Consider the following 7,444-nt stretch of genomic DNA (forward strand, 5'->3'; position numbering starts at 1 on the left):
GGAAAGAGACATTCATGGTACTTTTGGGAAAGAACACCTGGATGAAGGGGCAGGAACTGCCTTAGGAAGGCTTGCAGGGATAGATGCTGACAAGGATAACCCCAGGGAGCCTTCAGTCTGCGAGCTGAAACAGGAGAATCCAACTGGGAGCCTATGTCCCCATCCCACCTGTTCTCAGAGCACAGCCAGGTGATGGTTACAAAAATCTACACAAGTGATTAAAGGGCACAGAACTACGCACACACTCTCCATGTCAATTTCCTGGTTTTGATGTTGTACTAAAACTATGTAAGCTGTGACCATCAGGGAACTGGGTGAAGGGTACCTTGCAGATTCCTATGCATCTATAATTACTTCAGAATAAAAAGTTAAAATTTTAAATAATTAAAAATCAGAAAAGTCCTTTTTTTCTGGTGAAAGGTTTAACACATGATGCCCCCATTCCAGTAGGAAAATTGAAGGGTAAATATGTTCTAACGATATATATGAGAACTAGGGTACAGACTCTCAGTGAGAAAGAACTGAATACCTCTCTGTTACAAAGAACGGGGAGCAGCAAGAAAGACCACATGTAAAGGGCCCATGGACCTGCTGCTTCTGAGCTTGTGGTCTCAACGTGGAGTGGGGTTTTTTCTGAGATACCCCTTTCTGGACAATGCAATAGAACGCACAGAACTGAAAACCCTTGAGCCAGCAAGTCCTGGGATCCCAAGGTGACGGGCGAAGCTAGAGGAAGACCATGGAGCTGCAGGCTCTTTGGGCACCTGGAGAAGTGTTCAGAGCCAGGGCTGCTGGCCATTTCCTCCTTCCAGGCACAAAGCCTGGCCCTGCCTTCTTTCAGGTTCTCAAGTGGCTCATTGCCTCTGACTCAGCTTTTTTGATAACCATACTCTCTGCAGCTGGGGCGCTTGTTTTTCCTGGGTTTACCCACCGCTCTCCACTGACTCAGCCTGAGCCTCTACATTTAAAATCATAATGCTCCAAAGGTTTTTATCCTTTTTGTCCTCTTTATGTATTTTTAAGTGCCTAGGTGAGCATTATAGCCTATGTAGCCCTGGAACATTCCCTGTGACCTTTACTGAATGGAATTTACTCTACTCTTTATGAATCAAAGTCAGTTCCTTCCAGCATAATGAAATCTGTTTTCAGATGACTGAGGAGGATTCTCAATTACCCTGGGGCTTCAGGCAGCAGGTTAGCCTTGCAGGCAGGATTTATTTCCGGTTTATGATTTGCCTCTGCTTTTGTCTGACTTTGCAAGATCCTATAGCTCATAGAACTAGGAGTCTGGGGCATTTTGGTTGGCTTTACTAGTTAGAGATTGCAGTCCTGAAGCAAGGATGATCTGATGTCTTCACAGACTTCTGGGCCGAGGGACTAGAGATCACTTTATTTTTTCCCTGTTGTTTGGAATAGAGAAGGGAGCAAGAGGGTCACTGAGGGAGGACAGGGTGGATTTGTGTGCTGGGCTTATAGAAGACTGAAAGCATTTATACAGAAGACCTTCTGTGTTCACGCTATTCTTATTAGCATGAACCTTATGAAATTATCATATTAGTGGTTTAAAGTAGCCAAGTGTGGTCATTTCACATAGTTCATTCTAATGTATTCCTTTGGTAGCTAACCCCCTCCCTCTACCAAAAACACAGCAATGTCTTTCCTCTCTTTCCCTCTGCTTATTCCAAATGCTCCCATCCTAACTAATTGCAAGATTTTTCCCATTCCCCAGAGACAGCAATATTTGATGTGGTTCACACACAGAGGCATTAAAGACAAAGGGGGAATAGCCACAAAGAAAAGTGAGGGAAGATTATTTTCCAGGCCTGACACTTTTAAACTTTTCATTGGTGTGAAAGCAGGGGGAAGAAGGGTAAAGATAATCACAGATGAGCCTCCTTAGAGCCATCATCCAGAAAATTTCCTTCTCAGGCAGGCATCATGGGATTTGCTCTCCCCATGTGGTTTAGATTTCTTACTTTCAGGGCCCATGCTGTTCTCTTTCTTAGTTTACTCTCTAATTTTGCTGAACCTCATTCTCAAGTAACTTCCTAAGAAAGAGGCATAGAAGGAGAATTGTTTCAATACTTGCTTTGTCTGAAAACATCTTTATAACGCCCTCAGACTTGGTTGATAATTTGGCTGAGTGTAGGATTCCGGCCTCCATCATCTGTCAAAGCTACCGTTGAGAAATCTGGTGCTGTTATGACGACCATTTCTTGGCATGTGGCCTGGCTTATCTTTCCTTTCTTTGGAAGTCGTTAGGAATTGTGTTAAACCTTATATCAATTTTGGAGAATTGACCCCTTTTAATAAGTTGAATCTTCTAATCCACGAACATGGTATATCCCTCCATTCATTAAGATCTTTGATATCTTTTTTCAGCACTTTGTAGTTTTCAGGATACAAGTCCTGTGCATATTTTGTTAGATTTACACCTAAGAATTTCTTTTTGTTTAGTGATTATGTCATATTATATTTTAAATTTCAGTTTCCTTATGTTTATTGCTAGTATATAAAAATACAGTTCAGTTTTGTACATGGATCTTGTATCCTGCAAATTTGTTTATTAGTTCTTGGAGTTTTTATGTTTGTTTTTGTTTGTTTGTCTTTTATAGATTCTTTAGGATTTTTATGAAGTCTATCATGCCATCTACAAATTGGGGCAGTTTTATTTCTTCCTTTATGACCTATATATTTTTATTCCTTTCTTTTCCTTATTTTGCTGTCTAGGACTTAGCAGTACCATGTTGAATAGAAGTGGTATCAGTGAGCATCCTTGTCCTGTGCCTGATCTTAGGGAAAAGCATTCAGTCTTTCATCATCAGGTATAATGTTAGCAGTAGGGTTTTTGCAGATGCTCTTTATCAAGTTGAGGAAGGTTCACTATATTCCTAGTTATCTGAGAGTTTTATCATAAATGAGTGTTGAATTTTGTCAAATGCTTTTTCTGCATCAATTGATAGATCATATGGTTTTTCTTCTTTAGCCTATAAGTATTATGGATTATGTGTCTTGATTTGTGAATATTAAACCAGCATTTCATCCTTAGAATAAGTTCATTTTGCTCATGGTAATAATTATTTTATATACTGCTGAATTCTATTTGCTAATATTTTCTTAAGAACACACGTGTCTATATTTATGAGGAATAGTGGTCTGTAGTCTTTTTTTGTACTTTCTTTGTCTGGTTTTGGTATCAAGATAATACTTGCTTTATAAAATGAGTTGAGAAGTGTTCTCACCTCTTCTATTTTCTGAAAGAATTGCTCAGAATTGGCATCAATTGTTCTTTGTACACTTTAGTAGAATTTTCAGTAAAACCATCTGGGCCTGAAGATTTCTTTTTTGAGAATTTAAAAATTATGAATTCCTTTTCTTTAATAGTTATAGGGCTATTCAAATGGTTTATTTCACATTGGGAGAATGGTGGTAGATTGCGCTTTTCAAGGAATTGGTTCATTATGTCTAAGTTGTCGAATATTATATGTATGGAGTTGTTCCTAGTTTTCCCTTATTATCTTTCTGATGTCTATAGGGAATGTAGTGATCACCTGTTTCATTCCTGATACTGCTAATTTCTGTCTTCCCCCATTTTTTCCTTGTCAGTCCTGCTAGAGATTTGGCGATTTATTGATCTTTGAAAGAACAACTCTTCATTTCATTGATTATTTTTCTGTTTTCATTTAATGAATTTCTGCTCTTATCTTTCTTGCTTCCTTCTTTCTGCTTGCTTTGGGTTTGTTTTGCCTTCCTTTTCTTGTTTCCTGAGGTGAGAGCTTAGATTATTGATTTGACACTTTTTTCTTTTCTAATCTCAGCTTTGAAACATGTTTTAATCAAGAAGAAGAGTTTGTGCATTGTTTCAATTCAATGAATATGGAAGGAAAAACTTTTCCTTTTTGTAAAAAACTGTAGAATTTCTATGATCCATTTAAATGCCCAGATAGTTAGTTAGTTTAATTCTGCCCATTAAATGCGGTACAATGGACCATTTTCCAGATGTGAACCCTGACACTCAGAAGTTTAACAGTTTCCTTTATTAATTAAGAATGATGGTGGAAGCAAGATTCCCCACCCTTCTCCCCACCATAGCATTCCAGCCTGTGCTAGCCATCCTCACGAGCTGGGGCAGAGGCTGTCCATAAGGGACCTAGGCAGGTTCCATTCAGTCTCCCCCAAACCAGCCATGCACAGTCCACAACCCAGAGTAGATGTGGGGACTGGTAAGAGAGAGGGTCAGTGGGTGGCATCTACCATCCTCTTCCTGCCCTCAGGCTCCAGTCAAGCCAGATCAAGGGAGCCAGGGACCCAGATATTGGGCATCCATGCATAAAGCCCAGCCTATATTTTTCAGGAGGGTTGCAACCTCCAAAGTGCTAAAATAAATCAGCAAACTCCAAACAGACAGGGCATTCCAACTCTGCTACTTACCAGCTATGCGACTTTGGGCAAATGTATGATTATCTCTGTGTCTCAATTTCCTCATATGAAAAATGGGATGATATTGGTTTTCATCTCCTAGAGTTGTTCTGAGGGTTAAGGAGTTACTCTGTGTGAAGCTCTTTGAACAGTGCCTAGCAGGAGTAAGCGCCAAGTCAATGCTGGTATTTGTTCTTACTGCCCCCAAACAAACTCCTTCAGCCCTTTCTGCTTAAGGTCCATAGTGTCTGATGGTGGAGGAGGGAGGAAATTGGCAACTACTGTTGCAGTTCATCTCACCACCCTCTCTCTCCACCCCATCACCAACCAACCCTTCAGCAGCCAAGAAAAAGCCGTTATTCAACAATGTTGCAGACACTTGTTCAAAAAGCCAGGGGCATGGGAGGAATACACAGAACTGGTCCAAGCAGAGGGCGGACAGGTGTGCACGAAACAACCCTATCCACTGTGTGCTATCTGAACGATTGGATAAACACAACTGGGGCATTTTTGTTGAATTACACCCCCAGACTGTATATATCAACAGTCCTCCATAAACGGAAAGTGCTTCTCCAGCAAGCCAGCCCCCACCACGTTTTCCCAGGCGCAGCATCCAACAAGAAGGGCACATTTTTTGGACTACTTTGACTCAAAGCATCAGGCTGTCGAAGACTGGGCTACCCGCTTTGTGGGATTCAGTACCAGCATCACCGCGAGCCCTCAGACAGCTCTCCTCATCAAAACAATGGAGAGAATTAAGGGTACCTCCACCCAGTGGGGTGCCTTCCAGACCACCCTTTCTCCTCTTGCTTTCAGAGCACACAGGCCTTGGCTGAAAACACACCATGTGGGCATACACACAAATGCGCTAAACCCTCACCATCCCCCCAGGCTGAGTTCACATTTCCCTGTCTATCTGCTCCCACTGAACATTCTGCCCGGCTGACTACAAATTTGGAGGTTCCACACCCTCCTCAAGTTTGGTCATTTGCCAGAACAATTCACAGAACTCAAGGAAACACTTTACTTATGTCAACTGGTTTATTATAAAGGATACAGCTCAGGAAAGGCCAAATGGAAAGGATACATAGAGCAAGGTATGGAGAAAGGGCTTGGAGCTTCCATGCTCTCTCTGGGTGTATCATCCTCCTAGCACATAGCTGTGTTCACCAGCCCAGAATCTCCCCAAACGCAGTTGTTTAGGAACTTTTATGGAGGATTCATTATTTAGGCTTCATTGATAAAATCATTGGCCTTTAGTGATTAACTCCAGCTCCAGCCCCTCTCCTCTCCCCAGAATGGGGCTGAAAGTTCCAACCCTGTAATCACATGGTTGGTTCTTTTGCTAACCAGCCCCCATCCTGAACCTATCTAGGGCCCAGCCACCAGCCATCTCATTAGCATTTAAAAGACAGTAAATTCAGGGATTTTAGGAGCTCTGTGCCAAGAACCAGGAGCAAAGACCGAATATTTATTTTGTATTATACTACAAGGTCCATCGGCTTATCTTCCAGGGATGGTCAGACACATTACCTTCCTCACCAGGAGTACAGTCCTTCTGCAGCACACACACACAAACACACATGTGCACACACATGCACACACACATATATGCACAAATGCATGCACACATATGCACACATGCATGCATACACACACATACACCCCTATACACATACATACACTCATACACACACAAACACATACACAGTTACACACTTACATGAACACACATGCACACACTAGTCATGTGTCTGAATATTAGAGACATCTTTATAAAATATGAAATGTGAAAAGAACAATTCTTGGAATCTCTGTTATCCTTGACTGACAGTGTGAGTGGAGAAAGGGGATGCATGACACATAAAGATGGGGACAGACGATGTACTGTACTGTGAAGTCACAAAGTCGTGAGGTCCAAGTGTAGGTGTCTCTGTCAACGAATGAATACTTATTAGGAAAGAGTTCGGACAGCTAGTCAGAGGCTTCACTTGGCCCCAGCCAGGGTTGTAAGGTACAAAAGTTCAAGTTTCATTTTTGCAAATCCAATCCAGATGGAAGTTTCAGAGCTATTTCTCTCCAGCACTATGTAAATGACTTCCATCATGGTGATCTGTTGGAGAACCACAAGACCTCAGTCCCCAACACTGCCCAGGGCTCCCCAAGGATTCTTTTCTACCAGGTTCCCTTCCCTGTGGCCCATCCAGCCTACCCTACGCCCTGCCCAGGGCTCCTGCCACAGCCTTGTCCACATGTGTGAACTCACACCACATTGTCCTGACTGTATGCTTGAGGATCGGCCTCTGAAACCCAAAAAAAGTGGCAGGCACAATTACTCAAGATAAAAGCAAGACAGAGATCCAAAAGGCAGAGGCTGGGAGGGAGGAAAAAAGGGAGAAAGAAGGTGCATTTATAGGCACAATTGTCTGGCCTTCCCAGCTTCTCCGTTCCTGCAGTCAGCTCCTGCAATGTCTCAGCTCTGCTGGGGAAGCCTTCCCTGTGGGTTACATTCTTAAAACTGGATGCCTTTTAACCAAGTGGTACCTGCATGCCAGGCTGCAGGCACTAATGTGTTGGGAAAATAAAATGTATTTCCTTTTTTAAAATTACAAATTAGTTTATAATATTATATTACATATATCAATATATCATAATATATATTTGCTCAAATGATGTTCAAGTTTGGGGCCACGTGGTTTTCAAAAGTATACAGATATAAATCATCCTATCTTTTTATTTTATTCCCATAAGCCTAGATTTGATTTGATGGTTTGAGACAGAGATGGACAATTTTTAAAAATTATTTATTACTTGACATTTTATTTTTCACCAACTTTTTACTATGGGAAAATTTCAAGCACATAGAGAAGGGGAGCCCATCGTACAACTCCCCCCATCCACCCCTGAAATCCCATAACTGCTAACATTTTGTCATATCAGCTTTATGTGTACATACTGTTTTTGCTGAACTATTTAAAAACAAGTTTAAGGTATCAAGACATTCCACTCTTCAATAGTTCAGCAG

The sequence above is a fragment of the Lipotes vexillifer genome, unplaced genomic scaffold (assembly GCF_000442215.2).
Source record: "Lipotes vexillifer unplaced genomic scaffold, Lipotes_vexillifer_v1.1 scaffold72, whole genome shotgun sequence".
NCBI lineage: Eukaryota > Metazoa > Chordata > Mammalia > Artiodactyla > Lipotidae > Lipotes > Lipotes vexillifer.